The 25,032-nt window shown below is 44.5% G+C and overlaps 1 protein-coding gene across 2 annotated transcripts in view; it reads right to left on the reverse strand.

Annotated features, from left to right (window-relative positions):
* LOC111259890 (cell adhesion molecule Dscam1) overlaps positions 1–25,032 on the reverse strand; it is a 134,510-nt gene that overhangs the window by 107,921 nt on the left and 1,557 nt on the right. The gene's annotated exons all lie outside the window — the stretch shown is intronic.

The following is a 25,032-nucleotide window of genomic DNA, read 5'->3' on the forward strand; positions in this document are numbered from 1 at the left end:
AATTATTACCAGTGTTATGAACGCGATTGCTGCTATTCATGATTCATTTTCAGTATACACAACGATTCCAATGTATAACATCCAAACAATACAGTAAAACCACTATAATAGCGCACGTATCAAAAACGTACCTGCCAAGCCAAATAATGATTCAGGCCACCTTTAACCTATGCGCCTTAATTACAGTTGATCTGTCGAAGCACCCGTATGATGCCACATCATCTATAGCTAGCTGAAATAAAATTGGATATGAAAAATTGTGATATGCAAATCCGCTGTACGTAAATCCGCACTCATGTTCCAGGAGGACTACACGTACCTTTTCAATACATGCTTCACGCTCATCCAATTCTGCCGACGCACATGTGACGATACATGTAGCGTGTCTGCAATCAGTCTAAAGCGTCCTTTACGTAAGGTGAATGTATGTTGAAGTGATACGTTGAGTAAACGTTACCTCAAGACCAACAATGTTCACAGAAGCCATCACTGGCTGAGCGAAGGCCTGCACCGACGCTCGCTGTGTGACAGAAGGCACGCTTTGCGTGACGCACTAGATATCTACCCGTTTTCTAGGCGGGTTTCAAATCCCTGCTAGTTAAGATACAAACTATTCCTAAGGACGGGGCAGAACAGTTTCACGATAGGTGAAAGGCCATCAGCGTTCCAGGAAACGGGGCTTGCTTACGACGCGTCAACGGTATTGTTCACGTGTAATCTTACTGCTCAGCCGAAAAAATAAACTAGCAAGCCATTAACCTTTCATTATTGGCGAAAACACTTTTTTTAGTCTGATATGTAATGTATCATACAATACAATAGTCCACTACTAAATAAACAAAAATACATTGTTTCTTCCAAATGACCCAACAGCCATGCCTAGCAACATGCATTCCCGTGCGTATGTAGGTAGACATATGGATAGATCATAACGTACACTGCATTAGGTGACAGCATCGATATCCCGTTACAGTGCACGGAAGAACAGAGTTATTTCGTCGTAGCTCGCACTAGACGGTGCTATCGATCTCCAGCAAAGCTCAGCAACTCGCTGTGGATCGATTTAGACGCCTGCAAGCCGGATCTAGAGGCAATACCGTATTGATGACCGGTTTAACGTTAGCTAAGGCTAGTCACCGACCCACTTTGATGGGCTAATGACATAGAGCCATTGCTTGCCTGGAGCTGGATTCGTATATTTAGCATACGAGTGGCTGAGAAGGTGAGACTAGCTGGAGACTTTTCACTTTTCTCTGCCATTCCCGAAAAATTCGACTGATTCTAGGGACCAAATTTGCGATGGAGGTCGGCCCAGAAGTCATTTGTAGTGGAGAGTCGAAAGTGGACAGGAGAGAAACCTACTAGCAACTAGGGCACCGACTATAATTTTAGCATCCGTAACATGGCTCTTCGAGCTAATGCACGTTAAGCAGGCGGCAACACTCAATGCAAGCCGTGAAACATAGCTTCCGAGTCGATTTGACTGGACGAGATTAAAAGTGCGACGTGGACGGCACTGGTAACACACTAGGAAATAAGAGATCAGTACATAGGATGAAAAACAGGGAAGGGGCGTGAGCCTGTATATATTCCAGCCTGCTGCTGTTGCTGGTCCGAAAAATACACCCCTATAATTTAGGACTCGCGGCGCTGCTCGTCCAGACAAAACGAAGCGAATAAGGAAAAATTACCGAGAGAAGATTTTAAAGGAAGAGGAAATTTCAGGAAGTGGGGATTTCAACGCGGAGTTTTTCCTGCTTCCTCATCGCACGGCTGTTGTTGGCGGTCGCAGCAGCCGTCGCAACGGTCATTACGAAAGACGAACGAGAACAAAACTCTGAGATGGGCTGCAATTGGGGGTTCAACCAAACGCACCCGTTAGATTTTCCGCTTTCGTTCTATTTCCTCTGGTAACCTCTTCGCGTTTTCACGCACTCGTGCTCTAAGCGAAAGAGCACAGCACGTTTCGCAGGACCTCGTCGCCATGGCCAGCTAACACAAACGATGACACGCTTGCTACAACTGGCGTGAAGGTCAAATGGCACACTGGTGTTTTTATTAACATGGCGATTATTTATCGGTGCGAGAGGGGTACGGTAGCGGCGGTTGGGTCGAAAGTAGCAGCAGATGCAAGATAAGGTCCGCAACTGCTCGGGTGCCGGCTTATGTTACCGATACCCCCTGAGGGCAAGCAGGAAGACAGCAGGCTTCTCTGAGCTGGCCAGAAAAAGAGGAAGAAAAAGACAGGGGGAGAAGCAGGGACCCGGTGGGCGTCGCAAGGCGAGAACGAAGGATACCAACATCTCGTCGCTGTTTTGATGATGACGACAACGACAACAACAACATGTATGATTCGAGGTGCTGCTACTCAGCCACTGTAAAGGAAAAGAGGGCATTTTTTTTTTTAGTTTATGACATATAATGGTATGTGGGTGACAGACCTGGCAGTAAAGTGAATATCGACGTACAAATAAAACATTTATTTGTCCGAACTTTTCAAACAGCTAGCGAAGCAGAAGTAAAGATGAATATCTGATAAAGCTCGCGGACGCAAATGCAACTGGTTGATTATGAGCTTTGAAATAAAGACAAGTTTATTTGATGTGGCTTGTTTTTAAGTAGATATCGGTATTCATTATTATTAACACAAAAATGTTATTTTACTATAGAGATATTCTTCTTTACACATAGAAGCCTGGAAGGGTAGAAGACAACACAACGACGTTATACAGCTATACTTAAAAGGTCCTTCGGTTTCCAGCATTACGTCTCTTATAGGTGAACCTTGAGGCTGTGCTAATCTAAGGCCAATAAGTTGATATTTTTACTTAGCAAATGAGCGATTTGTCGAATCTTTTTAAGATACTCAGTTATTCTTGTTGTAGAATGCACCTGACCGCATTTTGTCTTAGCTCTGCATGGAGTGTTAAATTCAACATTGCAGTTATTATCATCTTCATTATCAACTGGCTATGACCACATCTTTCGTGTCTTAAACTATAGAAATTTGTTTTCATTGCCGGTTATCGATATGCCTCATATGACTTCAAGACTCGTTTTACTACCCAAACGTTTCCGACCACGATCTCGCTCGGTATCCGTACAAAACCATACACAGTTGGACGCCAACGTTGCACTTCGTCGGCTTTCGCTATCTTACAAAGAAGTACTAGCTTGTCGAGCTCGCACAAGAGGCGACGAAAAATCGACCAGTTTGTTACTTCTTCCTCTAGGTATTCTCTCGCTGCTCGTGTCCAATAGCAGTTAACCTTCATTGAATAGGGCTATCGAATAGGGCTGACACCAAGAAGCTTGGCAGGCACTCCAGCTAATCTTGCTACAGCTCCCCTTCTTCATGCTTGATCCCCATTCGTTTCATCTTCGCCGCTTCGTTTACGTCTGAGAAGCAAAGTCTGCCACTCATGCGACCAGCCGCAGCGAGGCCAACAGTCACTGCCTCCGACAGGCTCTACCCTGTTGCCCATTGGGGCCATCCCCCACCACCGAAACAGTAATACCGGTGCCAACCGCTCCCCTTAATCCGATTAGCCGTTCGAAAGCAAATTCAATCTACATCTTTCAGTCGGTGGCTCCGTGCAGCTCCAACGTGTTGCCTTGCCTGCCGTCCACGTAACTGCCTTCTATCTCCTCGCAGAAAAGCGACTCGCGAGCGTTTGCCGCTTGAACCACGCCTGGACATTAGTCTCGGCTAGGACTGAATGTCCCAAGACTAGCGATTGTTGTATTCGGAGACGGCTATGTATTCTGTTTAGCCAGCTCGTCGACGTTCACTATCTACTGGAGGATCAGCGCGGGTGAAATAGCGGGACGCGCACATCAGTTAGTAGCCCTTGTAGGCCCAAAGTCCCAGAAATCCCGCCAGTTTACTGAACTTCATAGGCAGTGATCCGTAAGCTTTCACTAAGCCAAATCTGCCACCGGTTGAATGTCTGACATCAGGGTAGGTGTTTAGAAGGCAGTGCTCAGTGGCTGAAGTTCTGCTTGAATTTACTGCTGACGTAGCTAACATGCGTACAGCTAGGGCAATACATTCCACTACGAAACGTCGCTAGCGTCTTACAGAATCAAATTGTGTGTGGTTCATCGTAGTGTCAAATAGGCTTAAGAAAATGTAATTCAGATTTTAGTCAACTGGACACGTTTTCCTAGTAAGAATAGACAGTTTCGGACCGTTAAAACATTTTCAAGACAACGTCCAGGTGTAGTCGGTGTTCGTAGACGAACGAACTCGGGCGAGAAGAAAGCGAGTCGGACATAACATTATACCGCATTACTATCGAACGTAGATGAAGGACAACTATAAAGTAAAAGAAGAAACAAATGTAACACATAAGCAGACTAACGGATGCACAGATAGGCACATCGACAACCCCCTTTCCCTTTTGGCGCAGCCGACGATCGGCCATCCGTCGAGTGTTAGGGTAGATTTTTTTGGCTTGAACAGTTATTAATACGGCCATCAGCTGTAGCGGCACATAACACAAGAAGACTCTCGTTAGTGACCCTGCAAATTATGGCCGCTAGCCATACATAAAATCTACTGCTGAGCTTTACTAAAATCGGAGAGAAGAGCGAAAGATAGTTGACGAGTAGTGTGACATCAATGGCGCATGGATGTTTTTGGCTCGTAATTCTTTTTTTTGAATGGAATAGCTCTCTCCGTACTTCTGTCGTTGCTTCTTCGTTGCACTCAATACGATTACCATCGTCAACAACGACGCTATGGTCCCCTCGACTCGTTTCGTAAAAGAGAAGTTGACTGCCGCTTGGTCCATTAGTGAGCAAACTGGGAGCTAGTGGAAGAGGACGATGTTATGGACAGTAGTGGAGAAGGAAGGAGCCAAATATGCCGAGTAGGTCTAAGAGAAATACCAGTCTACTGGATAGATTCGGACTCAGCGAATTAACGGGAGTCAAACCAAACGAATGGTGTACCAGTTTGGTGGTAGCGGTGGGTAACCAACATCGCGTAGGGTTAGAGGTAGAGCGCTGGCGAACGCGCCAGACGATGGCACTGGTCAGGCCGATGTGATGTCTCTCTCTCTCTCTCTCCGTTTTCTATCGTTTCTTCTCACCTCTATATGCCCTAATGCGATCACTGCGCAAATGCAACTATTCGACTGACCGTTGGTACTCGATTCTTGCAATGCAAACGACTCTCAGCGACCTTGCAGTAGGGGCCTGGTAGTAGATCGTTTTTTGAAGGAGGTGTGTACGAAACTGTGGCCCAGTTGACCTCACGGTGATAGTGTTTCCCATCTAGTGACTCGCAGAGGAGCAAATGTATAGCATAGTAGTCGGCCGGGCTAGGGATCGGTGCCCATTGTTCCACAAAAGCGGATTGGGCAATGCCACACTTCGGCGCTTAGTTCAACGGGTTTTATGTTTTGAAGGGCGGGGCTCGTGCTTATCAGGCGTCAGTGCGAGGGTGAGCCATCTTGTTCGTATTAGCGATGCTAGGCAAACAAAAAAGCGTCGGCTTCACTTTTTCTTCTTTGGTAAAATGTTGAGACAAAGAGGATGGTAGAAAGATAAATCTGAGTCAGCATTTCGAAATCAAGATGACATCAGCAAAGCCGTCAGCAACAACAGAAAGCGTACTGCTCGCACTAATGATTTTAAACACAACGAAGGACCGATGCACATTTGGCATGATATGAGTGATATAAAGGTTCCACGAAGTCTCTAAGGATGTAGCAATAGTATCACTATGCTATTGGCTTGAAAATGACTTTTCCATATCAGCAGAACCGTTTATAGGGAATTTTACTGGACTGCTTACATTTGGATAGGACCAGTATTATAGTTGCCTCTTTGAATAGGTCCTTATTCTATATTTTAATGATGCCATACAAGTATAGTCGTTTTATAGTGGGTCTTGAAGAAACAAAAACCAAAGTAAGTTATTTGATTCTGAAATAGAATCCTGAAATGTAGTAATATTTCTAAAAAAGAACTAGGACATATTGGTTCGGTTTTTCAGGGCTGATACAGTCATCCGACAATCTTTTTAGGGTTCAATAGCAGATTCTGAATTAAGCATTGACTCCTCGCTAAAAGCCGGAAATCATGCAACCTCAAAGAATTTCGGTGATTATAATACACGGTGGAATCTTTGTCCTGATCAAAATAGTTACGATATGCTTATAATACTTTCAATTTTTTTTTTTTTTATATTAGTATCGTCGCTCAATAGCAGATCATCAATACACGACTATTATAAAGTACGGGGCGTATATATCTAACGTATACAAATACATGCCCCTTCAATATTATAATAAGAAATGTCCAAGCTGAACTCGTAGTGAGTTCGTCGGCGATTCGCATCCCTCAATCCGGATTTCCCCTTATGCCCTGCGCTTTGTTAGGGTGAATGCTCCTTCGGGTGATCCCCTCTAAAGATTGTACCTTTACCTGGCGTTACAGTATTTCATTCAAACTTGGCTCCCTGAGATTGTCATCTGATATACTAAAATGGTCAACCAACTTATAGTTTCCTATCAAGGATATAATGAATTGTCCGTTTGAATAATAATTTACGTTGGGTACATAAAAATACGTTGTACACTGTTGTAACATAATGAAAAAAACTTCTAGCTATATATCGCTAGAGTACTTAGAAAAAGAATCTGTGTATGTCTGTGATATTAATGCACTCTATAGGCTATATAGATACTGTAGTTTACTTACATAAGAAACTCTTTGCTCATGCTCTTCCCTTGCTTTTTTCCGTCAATTTGTTTACTTAATTTTGCTTTATTAATTCAAGCAATGAAAGCTTGCAACATAACATGAAGAAGACTACTAGCCACGAATACTCTGAGCACGAGCAGTCGGTGGTCCGGCAATAGGGATGCTATAACCAGCAGGTGGTCGAGAAAGCGGCTCGCGGACGCACAGAGCTAAAGGATTTTTTAACCAATCAAAGGATGACGCTTGCCTGCTTGCCCTTTCAAGAAGGAAGTTGATAGTCGATTTACTTGTTGCCGCTTCGCATCGGCAGGAACGCCACAGGAAAAAGAAGGCTATAGAAGAGAAGCGTAGCAAAAAGACAGCTGATAACGTAGGCAACGGGCAAGCAGCCTTTTAGAGACTGGGGCAACTCCGCGTACTTCCCATAGCCCAACATCGTGTACTCCTCGCATACACTCGAAGCCTCTGTAGTTCTAGCATGAAGCTGGTTTCGATCTGCTGCCGGCAAAGTTTGACCACATCGTTGTCCTAGTCTTTTCTTCCTTTCTTTCTCCTGGCGGTACTCATCATCATCCGAACCGCCCTGTTTTATTCTTGCTACTGGCCTGCCCTGTTTATAAAGAAATGTGTCAGTCTGTGGCAGAGGTGCAGCTCCTGCTGCTGTTGATGATCCTTATCGTTGCGGTCGCGGATTTGCGTACGATCTGAACTTCGTGGAAAATACCGATCTTGATGAGTATACGATGAACGCGTGTTTACTTCTGTTATTTTGATCTTCAGCTCACATGGTCTACAATAGAGTGTGGCGGTTGGATCGGTCTGGTCTGGGCCAGACCGCTTGTGGGGTTTCGCAGTTTACGGCATCATAGCCCAGTTCGAAAAGGCGAGTAGGAAAAACGAAAAGAGGAAAAAGTAACACTACTGTTCCTTCACGATCCAGTTTAGGGTTAGCCACACTCGTTGGCTCAATCAACCACATCAAGTTCGGTCGGGCCTGAGAAATTCCATCGTTCGCCATGTCGTACCCGCAGCTATTCAACCATCGGTGAGCAACTCCGCAGCAAAACGTAGTCCACATCGGGAATTAGTGGTAACAGCGTCGACACCACAATCATTGAATGCCAACATTTATCATAAACAATGTGCCGGCACCAGAATATGTTCTCGACTGGTACTTCATAATCCATGATAAGGTACTCGAGTCTTTTTACTATACATACACAAACACATTTTCTCTCCGCGATGCTTGCGTGAGCAAGTGAAATGGGCTATAAGCGAGAGGAAGGCTTCCTAATATAAAAAAGTATATGTTATTATACTATCTACTACAATACATACGCACACACGCCAAATGTCCACGAGAAACGAGAACTGGCACGCCAAAACAGCCGCAAGGGTCGCGTTAAGCTTGACACGACCGATGCCAAGATTGATCGAGACACTAGATCCTAGTCATACAAACAAGGGGACCCCGGGAAGAGCAATTTGACGACGTCAATCGGTTCACACGTTACGCATTGAACACTTTGTTTACGTAATTAGTCTTTCTCTTCGTACGTGGCGCGATAGTAGATTCTGGCAGATGGATTTTGATAATAATGTTTGAAGACATGGCAAAACGTAACATGAGACAAAGATATATGACATAGACCGATTCTGTCATTATATACAGCATTTCAAATATCGACTGAACGCATTAAAAGCTTAATTCGATTGAATCTGAAAAAATGCAGATTTGTCATACCAATCGTAATACTTTCCGGCACCGTGAAAATACTGACTTATTATTTCTACGATTGTATGTATTCACTAAATAGCACGTAAATTTTATTTACGTAAAAACACAGTACCATTACTGTTTGTGGCATCCATTTTGGTTTGTCATTATTAAATAAATCAGCCCTTCGGTGTTCGTGCTGTTTCAGAATCATGGCCTTGTACATATTAACTTCTAGAGTACACAAAATCGCTATTTACAAGACCACTTGACTTAAAACAATTCAAAGCGATAATACCTTTCAGATTGATTGCTAATGTTTGCTTCAACCTCACGGTCACCGTGCCTTTGGCCGTCGTCATCCTGATTGGCCTTTGGACCATTAAAACCTGAAGAGTAGTGGTACTGTTCTTTCTCCCAGCGTTTAGCTCTGCTTTCCTTATCGCTGGTATCTTTTTTTCCCCTAACACGTCGTATTCCATTGAGCTCTTTCTCCAGTAACGCATTTTCTTTGCGTCTGCTGTTTGACCTCCACATCGACCATACTACTACAACGCGCTTGAAGAGCATGAGAACGGCACGTGGTGGAGTTGAGTCCAGATAAATGAACGGCCCTAAGGAATTCGCTGACTATACAATTCCTTTACCCCCTCTGGTGCTGCTCGTCTTTCGCTATCTAACCTGATCTGACGGTCTGATTCTTCGTTTTGCTTCGGTTTTCCACTAGATCTTAGCGGAGACGGCGGCGGCAGATTGCGGCAGTCGTACAGTATTGGTGTGACAATGATGGCGAGGCAATGGGATTCTAGCTGACGTCAAGCCGAAGGAAGTCGATCCAAGCTGGACCAAAGCTTGTCTTTCCACTGGCTACGATCCACAGGCAGCTCTTTCCATCCTCTAGTGCATCCAGAATGAAAGAATCTGCGTATAGCTGGCGATGCATTTTAAACTTTTGCTAGCTTTCAGTGTTCACAGATTTCACATCACTGCGCCTTATCAATGGAAAAGCCGCGATTCGGTTACCCGTTGTACACGACCGCCATACAACGTCGAGTTAATTCACTAGCTAGCCTGTAAACGATGTTGTACCTGGTCTTTGTTCATCTTCTCTTAGCAGGGCTGGGTTCGTGAATTGGCCCCTGGTAGGACTCTAAAGTTTTCCTCTACCTTCCGTGTGCTGCTGTGTCAACTCTGCGCCACAGCTATTCTTTTCTGCGGGCTTACAGCCTTAACCTCCTCTTTGACCGCCTTTCTCGATCTTCTCTCGTTTATAACAGGACGGGATAGCGGAAAGACCGATGGAAGCCGCGCTCGTCGCCAAGGCGTTTTTGGACTGCTGCAGTCCTGCCGTTGGCTGCCTGTTTACCTCTAGCAAAGTAGGCAAGCGATTGCGGCTGAAGCACAGGCTCATACCCCCTTTGAAAGTTGCGTTTTCCCGATCGTCCGCATCAGCAGTAGCGACAAGCTGTCTTGCTGCTCCCATTCAGTACCCACTTGGCTATCCAGCGAACGAGCCCGAGCAGTGCCTGTGGGGAGTGTGCGAAGCAAAAGACTTAGAAAAGCAGTGGGTCAGCAGAGAAGGAAGAAGAGGCTACAAGCAGAAACGTCAGACCTCCAAGTTTCACCCCGCCTTCATCCACTCTCTCTCTGGCCTAACTTCCAACGGGCAAGAGCTGCGTGGTGTTGTTGGAAGGAAGCAGTTTTTTAGGGATAATAATTTTCTATCGTTTAGAAATAATTACCACCATCATACTTGCTACTGCCATGATCTTCTGCCAAAGGATTGCCGCGTCTTTATAGGAACATTCGGATTGGAAACATAAAATCACAGAGTTTATATAGAATAGAGAAGAACGGTCTAGCTAAATGCGTTTAATGCGAAGCGATCGGTCATCTAGTACCTGTCAAAACAGATTGAAGCAGTGGAACTTCTTCTACAAATGTGCGTTTCCAGGGCAATTAGGATCAAAATACTACAGTGCAGCATACTTAAAATGATTGTTTTGAGTTCTACGTTCAGTACTGGCGTTAGGCGTTGTTATAGATGGCTGGCTTCCAGGATGAAATAAAAAGTCCGTCTATGCCGGGTTTCCAACCTAGATTACCACCTGCGTTTCTAAGTTTAGTAGATAAACACGCTATTCTTGCACAATCACAGGGAAGTGTAGCATATTAATTTCGCTTTTTGACATCCACTTTATCCTTGAGACAGTCGAACCTCCTGTGAAATGTTATATCAATATGTTACTATTAATGTTACACCTCTTAAATGTGTTGCATAAAATATGTAGATGTATTCCTTCAATTGAACAGACAGAAATATAGCTCAAGGTACCCAAATGCGTGTGACCATTTTAAAATATTCCAAAACGTATCTTATTCAAGTATCAAAAATGTCGTACATTCCCTTTCTAAAGTGTATACTTTTCCAGCAGTCTTGTCAACGGGTTTTCTCCTAAAGTCAATCTAATTTTTACCGTAAATTCACCTCACACTCCTTCTATCAGTAGCTTGTATTCACTTTTAGAGGAAAGCGAGAACGATCTTTTTAGCAGCCACCGCGTTGAGAGCAATCCACCTTTGCTTTCATCTTATTTGTCGCTTAAAGTTATCGCCTAGGTAGAATGGCGTGCTCATTAGGGGTTGCTCAGCCGTAGTTGATCAGTGCGCGCGCAAAACGCTACAACACGCCTACGAGAACGGTCGAGCCGAAGCCGCGATTGTATTGTGCGATCTCCTGGTCCCCAGTATTAGGGTATTGGAGGTATCCTGTGTATAGCTAAGAATAGGCGCTAGGCATAAAAAGTTAAACATTCAAATATAATAATGGATACACGGTCGTTTTACTTCTAACGTATTCCAGGGTGCCGCTGTTGGCACCACTTCTCACTCACGGCGCTGGATGCGGCAATAAACGTCTTTGCTAATATATAATTATTTCGGCTATTGCTGTCGGTTCTGCAATTGGTGTAACTCTTATTATTACAGCCAGAATCGACTTTTCTTTCACAAAAAGCAGTTTCTTGGCAAGACACCCGCGTATACTCAAACGCGGGAGCCCGTTCGCCGGCCCGCTCATACAGCCGATTGTTTAGTCGACGGGGTCCAATACTATTATCAAAGCGTGAGGCGGAAGTAGTGGAGTCGATCAATTAAAATTAATTACTCAAAAAAATAACTATTGCTGCCACTAGTCCAGCAGCGGCAGCTGATTCTACAATAGAAGCCAAAGCAATAGCAGAAGCAGCGGTTACCACGTATATAGAAACTTCTTTCTCGATGCAGGACCAACCTTCACTCCTCTTGCTAGTTCTCTATTGTTTCCAATGGTGTCCCCGAAGGCGGCACCGCCTACACAAGGGGGCTCGTTACGAAACGTTCCGCTCGAACTCGATGCTTAGGTCCAACGATGTGAGGATTGCCACAATGACCACAATAGCAACACCAGTAGCGAAACCCCCGTATTGCAGCCCTCTTGTAGTAACTAACGCACTAGCCGAACAAAAACACGGAAGCTACTGCTGGACAAAGCAGATTGCCGTAAGAAAACGCTGTAACCGGGTGGGGGCAGCACTAGTGGCCGAAGGTTGGGGTAAGCGGGAAAGAGGTAAGGGACGCAAACAGGTAAAGTGAGTGAAGTTTGGGGCGGGCAATGTGCGAGGTTTTTGAAAATCGTGTCTGCTCACTTTTTAGCATTCCCCATCGGTGCCTTTGAGACCTGTGCCGTAGCCACCACCGACGCCACTGCGAACTGAACGAACGCCTGCTAATGCGCTTCTACACGGCACCTAGCACAAGCTATTCGAACTAAAAGAAACATGGGTTCGGACAACCAGACGCTTGAACGACGAAAAATAAAGGAAGGTAAAGTGCTAACGTATTTTTATAGCCAAGCAGTAGGCAGTTAACTGGCCGACCGAATGACGAGCACTGAGATCAACGGCAGGGCAAATCGCGGCGGGTTCCGTGGTACATCTTTCTTTTCGTCATTGCCGTTGTTCCGCGCAGCATTAAGCCATCGCTTAACCCAGCTTCTTCTCTTAAGTAAGCCCTTACTCTCTAAGCAAGGTGCGAACGGTCGACGCAACTGCAGATCCTTCCGGACTTGCAGATCTAAACAATGCCATCTCGGGCGTAAGTTGTCTTAGTGCTAACAAGACAAAGTGCTCCATCTAGTCTTACCCAAGGTTTTTCTTGGTCCTTATCGCTTCCGTTCCTTTATTCATCGTCGGCCAGACCTGCGTTCAACCAGAAAATCACAGCAAGACCTTTCGTTTGGCCTTGTGCCGTTTGTGATAACGGTGACGTGTTGTCATCGTTGCAGTAGATCGTACACCTGATAGTAGATACACAGAAAGCTATAATCGGTACTATGCACTTTTGCCAAACATTAGACGATGATCATCTTCGCTTATTCTGCATGGCTCCATCTAGAAACGTTCCAAGGATATACATGGTTTTAACATAAGCATAGGTCGTCGGCGCTAAGTGGAGGTGCCAGCGAAAACTCGACAGCTCTCTTGCGGTCAACTGGCATAGCACGTCTTGATTGATAGGTCGCTCTGATCGGATCGTCTGAATTAATCAAACATCGACACTATTAGCGGTGTCTGGCAGCGTACGCCGATGTAAAAACAGCAGCAGGTTTTTGACCAGAACAGTGGCGGGCAACACTTGTCTGAAATTAGTAGACTGCTACTAGCATTCTGTAAGTACAATATGAGTGAATGCGATCAAGTCACACAACATGAAGGTTTAGTCCTCACCTATCACTTAGCCCGATTTTTACAGCAATGCCAGTCTAGGGCAGTCGAGTCTTTGTTATGGGTTTTAGTTGTGTTCGTACCAACGACGTGAAAAAGGTACTGGTGTCTGATACCCGTCGGCAATCCCACTTAAAGAAAAAACTCGCATGAAAGGAAAATACGCTTGTTTGTAGATGTGTCTCTTTATGTTACCAACTTATGGGACCGAGTCAGTTCCTACAATTACGGACCACGTGCTGTCCTTTCAAGCTCTGCAGCCTCTTTCAACCGCCTTCCGACTCCCGCCCTTAGAGATTTTCAGTGGAAAGAGGCACTGGACGAAAAAGATTTCCTTTTCTATTCCTGATCCATGTACAAAATAGAAACGGGCTGAAAGTCTGGTCGTTTCGGTCGAATTTCACTTGCGTAGCATTTTTCGGTCAAACAGACGGTCGAGAAATAAACTGAGCAGACGGGAATTCTGTTGTCGCCATCCCCAACGCCACCAGTACAGACTGACTGGCTACACGGACCGAGCGGTGGATCTCTGTTCATCCTCCTCAGAACGCTCAAGCCGCCTCGCCTGTGCAACAAGCAAGCCTCTGAACCTTCCGTCCTCAAAAAGCGGTTACTGCCGCGCCTTTTTTTCTGCCTAGATTTCCCTGCGGTGCAGGACGGTGACTAAAGCCTTTTCGTGCAAACCTGAGCTCCGCGCTCCTGGTACTGCTGCTGCTGTTGCACCACCTCGCACTCGGACAGATGGACAGAGAAGTTCAAAACGAGGGAGCAAAGGGAAGAGGGGATTTGGCAAGACAGAACCCACATGCAGCACGGCAGACTGGCTCAGTGACTTTGTCGTTCCCTTAGGGAACTAAAAAGGCATTTTTCTTGCTATCTTTGAACTGAATCTTTTCAGCTTGACTTACGCGCTCTCAAACGAGGAAACAAGCCAAGGAGGGAGCCAAGAAAGCAAGGCGACTAAAAAGAACACTAGAAGACAGCCAGACAGAATCGTTCGAAGTCTGTTCTATCGACCTCGTACTCAGACACGTTCGCATTGCCTTATTCCGCTTTCTCTCAGCGACCCTTTCCTTTGCGACCCACTTGTACACCTGTCGAGCATTCGAAGACACTAAGTACCCCAGACGGGCTAGGTTCGGAAGGATTCAAGCGGGATGCGACACACGTGGATTTCGAGGTATCGCGCCGCCATGCAAGTCGCTGAATACATAAATCTTTTTTGAGTCAGCGATTTCTAAAGTGAACAAGTGACGCTAATACGACCAACTCTAGTTAATTTGTCTGATGTTATACCTACAAATATAATGTCTCGTTTTCGCCTCATCATTACCACGCCATTGGTACACTGATGCTGAAGGTGTGGACGTCGTCAGCAGGTACAATTATATGTAATACTGTTATTTCTTCGTAAAGAGTCGTCATAAGCTTCGCTTTGGATGCAAACAATAATATCTCTGTTAAGCCAGCACTTTTTGCTACGTATAAAGAGGCAATGCAAAGGAAGCGGCATGAGGGCTTAGCCAGCTAACCCCTGGCTGAGCAGGTCAAACGTTGCTGATTTAAGCACCGCTAAAAATGACAGGTTTAATAAAGTAAACAAACAATCCTTAAGAGTACAGTGCTTTCACCGCACCACCTTTGGTAAGTTTTCCGATCTTACGAAATCAATAAAGCAATAGAAGAATTACGATTACTTCTCGACGCACTGAAGCAAATAATCCAATGGCGGTTGGCAGGGATTGAGATTAAATCAAATTATGCAGCTACAGAAGTATTTTCACAAACGCTTCTGATCATTCTATATATATGTATGTGGGTGTGAGGGCATATTTGTGATATAGGCGCATATATGTATGTATCCTGTTTTCCAGATGGCTACGAGTATATTATAGCCCATTTTTTTTGATGAAGACAGACAGAAAACGGCAGAGGGTGTAAGGTTGATGCAACTTTCTAGCCTCGCATGTGGTGGAGCAAAGTTTGCCTATTTATGGATGTTGCAAATAAAAGCGGCAGACACACACATCCCATACGAAGTATCGGAAAATGAGCGATAGAGCCCCTGTTGCTAATTGCTATCACTGCTACGGTAACTGTGGCTATTGTTACTGTTTTTGGCGTTATTGTTGAACCATATATACCTAGTAGCACGCGAGAAGGTGCATACGGTTGTGGTGCAAATGCGCAACAGACAGAAAAACGAGGCGTTGCCGTTTCAACATGCATCCATTCCACGGAGAACAGACGCAGACAGGACGAACTACGAAAAAAAGGCGCTCAGCATCGCCGCCCGATCCGGCCCAATCAGCCCCTCAGGCAACAACGCGAACAGAACGAGGTAGTACGCACGAAGGCGGCAACAGCAAGAGCAGCAACAAGAAGGGATCAGATATACCACATCCGCCGCGTGCCAATAGATAGCAGACACAACAAAGAGCACAGTCGACTGCCAGTACCGTGCTCGCTATGTAAACGCCATATGGAGAAGTAGACATCGTCACCATCACTGTCATCATTAACGACAACGGTAATAGCAACTATGTTAGTAGCGAGCACTTTGTTTCATACAGAGAGTTGTACACACAAATTGGTTAGTTATCTCTAATGTTTTGTATTCTGATTTTTGCTAGCTATTGGCTGACATTCTGTCCGACCACGAAATCTCGGTGGGCGTTTACTTGATCACTGGAACCATTAACTTGTCTGGAAACGGCTTTACTCAAAGGTTCGTAAGGATACAAAAAAAGGTTAGCCTAAAAATTATATATATATATCATATATATATATATATATATATATGCATAATAACTGGTTGTGATATTTTGTTGGGAACCGCCATATTGTAACTTGTTCCAAATAAATCAGCATCTGAAAATAGCCGCCATACGACTAATATACAGGCAGCCAATCACGGAACTCATCTCCCACGCCAGTTAATTCTATAGCACAATTTACGCTGATTTCATACCAATCGCCAGGTCGGAGTGACTCTAATGAAAAATTAACTCAAGCGTCTCGTTGGCGCCTTTGAGACACTTTTCTTTGGCCATATCGGTAGCGATCCTGCTCACCTTTGCCATCCATGTGTGAGACCCACTAGCGAGCCAGGACGAAGACAAGTGAAAACTGTGTAAAGACCCCCCAAGATAGAATGTGCAGTAGCAAGCACTCGTGGTATGTACTCTTTGGGCTGTACGTCCTGAATCGAGGTAGCCTTCTACCGAGTTTCTACCAACATACAGTCACCACGGGTCGCTCGACAACGTAGTGGGTTTGCTAAAATTGCAGCAAACATCGCAAGAGAAGAAGGATGAAAAGAAGAGAAACACTTGCCTTCAGAATGCAACGAACTCGTTTTCCACCGCAACAGCAAGTTGCTCAAACAATCGCGTCGGTGAGTAACCCGCTGAAGTTGAAAAAGAAAAGCTTACCTGCCGCTGAGTATACCCATTGCTCATCCCCTCGGCTGACTCTCCCTACAGTACGGAATCGGCTCTCAAGCGCATCGCGTGCCTTGCGCGGTAAAGGGGTTACGGAAACAGAGCCATCGTGATCATGTTCTGCCTTGCCCACACGGGCATTTCTTGCAGGCAGAAAAGCGACGTCGGCCAAGTTAAGGGTTGAATGCACGCCCCGGCTTCTCAACTGGCAGAAACAGTTTGCGGCCCAACGGGTAAATATTGATTAACACAATTTGGTCCTACTGCCAGCACCGGTCCAGTTAGTAGAAACAATAGGAGCGGCAGTCGCACGAAGACGTCGGCGGAAATCGACTGAAGCTCCTGCCTCGACGGCGAGAAACGGCTGCGGCGCGATGTTTGCTGCTGCTGCAACAGCGGGCAAAGCTCGGAAAAACGAGGTGGTGAAGCGCCCGCCAAACTCTTCCCTTTATTATGACGTCCTTCCCAGCTCACTCCGAGGGCAAAAAATTATTGCAAAAGAATGGAATGAGAACGAGCAAGCACGAAACGCGGAAATTGGTATCCGATGTCGATTTCCCGGGACAGAAGAGACGCTCGTCCGCGTTCGACCGAACGGCAAACCATTTGACGACCGCTGGTCTGCCTGGCTGATAAATGAAGCTGATGCTACTGGTAGCGATAACTGAAGATGTTGAGACTGGGGTATTTAAAAAATTACAGCTGCTACGGTCAAGAGAAAATAACGCCAGCTCGGATGAGTATGGCGAGACGGTGGTGTGCAAACGTCTGAGATTTATTATATCGGTCACAGGATACATTTGAGCTAGACGTAGATATTGCAGTGATTAATGCGTTCAAGACGAAATGCCAGCAGGGCAGTGAAGTTAACAAAGATCAAGCGCGGCCAAAACTGAAGACACCGTTGAATAGTCAGTTGCCGTTCGGTATTTTTTTAAGCAGCATGACCTTTGTAGGAAACCTCGTTCCAGGGCAGTCATCAACGCGTCTTACAGTATCAAACCCTTCTTAATGATCACTTACACTGCCCTATTTTAATTATCGCTGATACTGCTTGTGATCCAAGATTTTATTGTTATACCTTATTATTTTATAGCAGGTAGTAAATTACTAAAGCCACATATTCTCTTAAGTAACCCGTGCAGGCTGGCAGAATATGGCACACATCATAGCGACGAACAGATAGCTTATTACTCGAAGATTTTCACTAGCATATATGTGTGGATACCATGTTACGACGCTGACATAATTCATTATTGCAGTCCAAGTAAAAAGAAGAGCGGCGTGTTCCGTGAAGCTCCAGTGCAATAGTTTTTCTATAACGTATCACACAGTAAGCGTAAGGCCATTTTTGACTTTGTGCCGTTGTTGAGGCTATAATTTAGGACATGGCTCAACTGGTTTAGCTATTTCTTATATATGTATTATTATAATCTTTGACGGTCCTTAGATTTGTCTGATCTAGTGAATTAGATATCTGCTGTCTTATACGTGGCGTATGTACAGCGATCTACAAATTTTCAAGAGTATCAAATTGACAGTTTGGTACAGGAGATTCCCTCATGCAAACGCACGTATGAAAGACACCCTCCGTAAATCGCAGGAAACATTGCATCCCTTAAAGCGTCCATCAGTCATATAGGGGAAAGCCGTTAAAGTATCGACGCCAAAGGGTGCGCTGTAGTAAGTTGATCTTCCTTTGTATATAAAGAAAGGTCAACTTTGGATATATACGAATTTTGATCTATTCATTTCCATAAGCATTATAGGAGCAACAGCCATCAAGCACATATATGGAGCATACTGATCACGGCCACTCAAAGGTAGCCCGCATGTGGTTAGTAAATGCCTTTAGGTTAAATAGACAACACATAAACTGCAACTTTGGAAAGTCTTTGAAAAGCAGAACACCCTTGGACCTACAAATTCAGCGAGGCGATCTTCTGAGTGATTACCGTCATAGCTATTGCCACCATTATATCTATGATTGCATGTTATCATTTTTATCAAACAGTTCTGAGCAACTTTTAGAACGGGCGTAGCCTCGATTGAACTCCCATCGACTTTTCCAAGATCCACATGCGCATGTTAGGGCAGCATCCATCGTTTCATTAAGCTGGCAAGCCAGACTGGCTAGTGCCACATAATTCGGCATGTATCTATCACAGTATATGTGGTACACACATGTGTACACAGCGATCTCTAGATGCCCAAACACAACCTCAGAAATGGGGCACAGAATAAGTGCCTCTTAAGTCAAGCGCATTGCTGTTTATCGTAGAGGAGAGCGGAACAAATACAATTCACACGTTTGCTTGCGCTCGCCCGGACGGGACAGCAGCAGCCGTAGTACTAGTGGACCAGCTAGCAAACCGGAAAGATGTTAAAGAGGAATATCCCAGCGCTATGTGAAACAGCATTATAAGGAGAGAGCGTATCGGAAGAAAGGAAAAGGGAAATACGGACATGCGGATAAAATAGGTGGGCATGGCCCAAAAATGCGAGCATATAAGTGATCGAGAAGAGGCGAGCGGGGCAGAAGGAGAACAAAGACGAAAGCTATATAGCTCCAGTAAGGAGACACCTAAAGGGGGCGAAAGCTTGAACTCCTCATCGAATAGCGGGCTGCAGGTCGCCGCTGTCTATCAACTATCGGCTAGATCTTCGTTTTACCTGCTGATGGCGATACGTTGTACGCGAGTAATAATAATCATAATATTACTAGTAGTCGTCGTAGTGGGGGAAAAGATAGTACTAACGGCCTCTGCTCCGGCGTTGTGTCGTCGTTAGATTTTAAAAATTAAAGACAGCATAATAAATCACTTTGACTTCCCTCCATACGGCAACGCCATGGCCTCTCTTGATAGCAGCTGCGAGCGTCCATGTAGGCTGAGTCGAACCGCGCGCGAAACTGTGCGGTTCAAACAGGTCAACGGTGGAAAATGTGCGAATGAAGGAAAGAGTAGATGGTCCCCATGCTTACGGCAGCTGCTGAGCCGGCTGCGGCGGTCGTGAGCGCTTAACAGAAGTGGCAGTAACGGCGCTCGAGAAGAGGGGCGATAGTGGCTCCACGTCCGGAGCAACCCGCAGCTAAAAAGAGGAAGTAACTCCCACCTCCGTTAGCAGTGGAGCGGTGAAAGTGCTACACTCACTGTTGGAACAGTGAACGGACGAATACATATAGTGCTGACCGAGCGAGCGACCGACCGAACGAACGAACGGTCGAGTGCTGCCGCTAGTCTAGAAGAGGCCTCTCATCACCGCCGAATAACAGATAGAGAGTGAGCATGAGTAGTACGGCTGAGGAGTAAAGCAGAGGCAGTCGTAGTCGCGCTCGCGAAGATGAAATTGGGGAGTAACGATTAACGAGAAAAGTGGGATGATATAGGGGACGCGAACCGTCTTCATTGGCTAGAATCGTAGTAGACGCGAGGCAAGGGAGTAAAAAGAGAAGCGACGCGCGCCTATAATTGTGCCGTCTTACAGGGATATTGAAAAAACGTCGGGGGTCGTCGAATCCATTGACATGGTGCACGAATAGAGCAGAGAACGAAAGCAGCAGCAGCAGCAGCATGAACAGTCCAAGGAATGGAAAGGATATCGTCCTGAGACACAGTGGTGGGTGTGTCGATATCACCAGGCTGCCTGGACGTGGACAAAATCGACGGCGCGGGATGGATAGTGAGGAACGAAGTTGTGCAGGGGATTTACGACCGGGTCAGACACACTGTATATATGTGATCGACGGATCTGAAATTAAATGGATCGAACGATGTTAGCTAAAAAAGCAAGTCAGTCAGAACGACGAAAGAGAGACCAGAACCGTCTTAATTTTGAGTTTGCTTTGAGAAATTCCCTTTAGCAATTTCAACACGGTGAACACCGCCGTCTGGTGGGCAGAGCATACGATTTAAATAACCTATATATAGGAATTTGTAAAATATATAGTGTACTGCCCACGATCGATTGCGCGGAACCCAAATGTAGAGCGCTCTTCTAAACATCTTCTAGTAATAGGTTATTAATATTATAGCTACTGTGTCATATATTTTGTTCGTCTGATTGAAAACAGAGGTATGTTTTCACCGCCGAAAATAGAGATAGATCTGTGCAAACTACTTATGTAACAGCAGATAAATAGTTTACACGACGAAGGAACGTTGAATAGCTTCAATCAACTGATTACATCGGTGTCCTGTTACCGTTGATTTTTCTTCTGGTCCTTGTTTTCACCGTTTCCCTATTTTTTTTTGCTATTTAACTCATACATGTGTCCTTCGTTATCGTCGCATTTGTTTAATACAAACGTCCAACTGTCCATGGTGTTAACCCTATGACGTTCGCATGGTTAAACCTCGCCGATATAGATTCTAAGCTATCAACAGGTTGAATTCTCATGAACTAGAAGAAATAACACGATTCTCTCGTTAGCGACCGTTCTCTTTAACACAGTCGCATGCCATTTTTCTCTCTTGGCAAAATCACGGCTACGTGTTTCTATTTGGTTGGAGCGCAAGTGTGTTCGACCATTCAAAACATGACGTGGATTACGTGTTGTTGAAGCGAAAAGAAGAACGTGCGAACGACAACATATCAACTGAAAAGTTCACAGCGCGTAAGCTGACAACAGCGATTGGGGTTCGTCTGGGTTGGGTGGTTCATGCCGGTACAGTCTTTGCTCATCAGATGGATATATGCGTTTCCGACGTAGCGTCAATAACATGCAAATCAGAAAAGTTTTACACTCAAAACGAACCTTGCAATTCCTTAATCTCGGGCAACGCTTTGGCCTCGATCGGTCGTTATATACTTCGTCGTCCTAGCAGCAACGGCCGTTCACAAGTGTTCGAGTTTACCGGTAACGTACAAGTTGTCGCCAAAAATTTTATGGTATTGGCCAAACCGCACTGGCTATCAGCGGGTCACTGAGGGCACGCGGAACTCAACAAGACCTATATCGTGATGGAATATAAATTTACACACGGGTACGAACCGGAAAACGAAGTCAGGCTCGTTTTATAATACGCTGCCGTATCACGTTCTAATTGGGAGCGCTAGAGAATTCAAACGTTATGCGCTTGGGTTTAGGTGTCCCAAAATCACGCAACGTTCTGGAAGCTGACTGGCTATTATAAACGATAGTCTTAGTAAATAGAAAAGAACCTTTTTAAAAATCCCTGCTTGAAGTTTTTATCCTTGACTTAATTAGTAAGTATGTATTAAACAACACAATTGCTATTGAAGAATGCACTTACTTTTCTAACTTATGTTTTTTCATAGTTGACTTTTGTTATTTTTGAGGCTACTGTAAAACATAGTCTACCAAAATCATACGTCTTATTGGACATATAATACCATTTGGCCTAAATAAAATAATAAATATTTAAATATAAATGAAATAAATATTCTCTCACTTCCGGTCATTAAATGCTAGAAAGACCAGCCTTCTCTACGCAGCTTTCCATAACTGTATCTAAAATATCTAGTTGTTTTATTGAATTAGCCCGTGCAGCGATAATAAACACGAGTAAAAATTATTTTCAACCGGAGAAAATACTGCGCCATGTATTATCATTTAGCGAAGCGAATATAATTTAAAAGAGTTCTCCTACCACATTACACCAATACAAGAAAAACAGCGACAAAGTCACTTTGGCCTGCCCCTTTTTTCCATCCATCATACGTCTCTTCACACCACAATAAGTGAGTAAGATCGAAAGAGTGGCAGCAAGTAAACCTTCTGGTTGAGATGGCCACAGTAACTTAGGCTCTCTGCTTCGTGGTTCGTTTTCGTCTCCTATTCTTCGAGGGGAACTGTTTGACCCCGAAACAACGGTAAGCAGCGGCCCCGCACTAAACGATAAGCTATCAACGCAACTCAGAACAGATCCGGACACTTTCCACTTACAGACACAGTTAGATACTGATTGTATGAGATAATTTAAAGCTGGTTTTGCAACCACAGCGTGCGTCGTACCCTTAAAAACTATTACGGTTATCGAGGTTGGTTTTCAAGGTTTCGATCCCAAGGCCCTACCAAATAGCCTTGACAAATTTCCCTACCTTAGATTGAAGACTCACGAAACGAGGCTGTCGCACTCAAGCCGGACGCTGATAAGCTGTTATAGATACTGGTTAACAGTCAATTACCTTGGATCGCCACAACACACGAGGCGAAACGTCTAAAAAGCATTGAACTTGCGCAACCTTCGGGACATGACAAAGACATTTTCTAGGCAGAAGGCTAACCTAGATAGCACGAGAACTAAATAGCTATGGTAGTATAGCGCTCGCTGTACGAAATGGTCCGCCGTGTGAATTAGCTAGGGACAAGTTATCAGATTTGCGTGACCGACATTCGAATTGAGGGGTGCTAGAATCGCACGAAAAAGCAGCGACCCTCCCACCCTAACACCCACTCGCCTCGCCTAAGTCCGAAAGGCAAAAAGGAGAAAGGTTTTAAAGTCTGTTTCTGTATACCCTGTTTAAGTCTACGTTACTGGCGTTATGCTGCTGCTAGAGCCAAATATTGCTCTCGCTCGCGGTGGTAACACTGTTTGGGCAGCCGAAACCCGGGTTTACATGAGCCCTCGCGACGGGAGTAAATATTCTGGACACGTGCACTTAATTCGAAACAATGACGACGGCGACACTCAAGACCTCTTTCTTCTAAAAAGCCAACCAACCAACTTTGGCTCCCTTCAGCGCCAAGCGGCTGAGCATCACGAAGTTCAGTCAGTCGACTACGTCGTCGTTGAAAAACTCAGTCGAAAAAATGTGGCACGAATGAATGCGGGAAGAAAGGAGGATGATAAGGATGAGCTGGCAGCGGCGGATAAAAGACAAAAACCTCAAAAAAATAGCATCGTAGTCTCTTATGCATAGGATATATAATATATACACAGGAACAAGGATATTAATACTGGCGTTATAGACATGGTAGCCATAGCAGCAAAACTGACGTCAATTAAGGATACTCACAGTAAGCTTTCATGTAACCAACGTAATATTGACTTAATAATGCTCACCTATAGTAAGGTAGCTTACCACAAGAGTACATCGACTAGTACAGGCTTCCACATGTACGAAGATGTTATCTGGCAAGCGACATTGAGCAAACCCGATCCGATACGGGAATTCAATAACGTTATCAAATAAACTGCACGATTTAAAACAAAAAAAAAAAAAAGGAAACATTGATATCGTTAACACTGGCCAGTTTGGCGAACGTTGTAGTAGTGACGTAGCAAAATGTATAAATCTATGGCTTCCAGATCAAATTAGAGGAAATTAGAAGCGAGCACACAGATAGAACCAGCCTCGCCGATATGGTGATCAGCGCATCTAAAGCTGTGGTCTTTATTTTATGTACATACACCTAATATTAGGTGTGTGAATTAAAATGTACTCCAATAATCTTCTGCATACTTCATCGTCTTTATACTTTTAGCGAACTTCAAACCATCGACAAATAATTTAGCAAGAAAATTGCACGTATAGACATTTTACACGAAGTTCAATAAAAATGGCTATCTGTAGTAGCAGCTGTCTAGAGGACTGCACCGTATATTTTTTTTTTATTATCCATAGCAAAGAGAAGTTAAGGCTCTTTAATAATCCAAGTGTCTTATGAAGGTTTTCGTCAGCTTATCATGGTCAACATCGAATGCAACCCCAAGGATTATCGAATAATATACGATATGTTGACCTAAGAACAGCTGGGTGCCACAAATATATCGGAATCTATTCCTGCTGCTTCCTGAATAAGAGCGCAAATTCCCCCTGTTTTATGACAAAAAAAAATGATCAATCAAATCAGATTCTTGCCTGTGAACGCCGTATTGCTCAATGTATGGACGTGCAGTATGCTCGAAGCTGAGATAAAGTAAAATAAATTTATGCATCACGTGCGCATTTCTTCCAAAGTAAAACGCATTCATTTTCTGCTGATTTATGCCAAGGTTAAAAACCTTGAACCTTAGTTAAGCGTCAGCAACCGTCCGATTTAAATCATTCCTACGTGGGATTATAAAATCGTGGCACGTTTGTGACAAACGTGTCAATCAATACATAAAGGGTGGAGTAGTTCTCTTAGAGAACAGCAGCCTTTAGATATGATTAAACTGACCCGCATAGAAGATAACGAGGCTGACAGCACATGTTTCAACCCATGGACTTGCATTTAAATAAACGAATTTTATAAATGCGACGTAATATTTTTCAAGCACAATTTCACTCCGACAAGCCTCGTCTGTTTCTCGTCTGCTATAGCTGATTATCCGCCTGATTTTGACCATTACAGACTTAGAAGCACTTCTAGTAAATTATGAAATAAGCTTCTATAAATTATGTAATGTAATATATCTATATACATATCTATATACATATCTATATA

Source organism: Varroa jacobsoni, unplaced genomic scaffold, assembly GCF_002532875.2.
Source record: "Varroa jacobsoni isolate VJ856 unplaced genomic scaffold, vjacob_1.0 scaffold_379, whole genome shotgun sequence".
In the NCBI taxonomy this organism is placed as follows: Eukaryota; Metazoa; Arthropoda; class Arachnida; order Mesostigmata; family Varroidae; genus Varroa; species Varroa jacobsoni.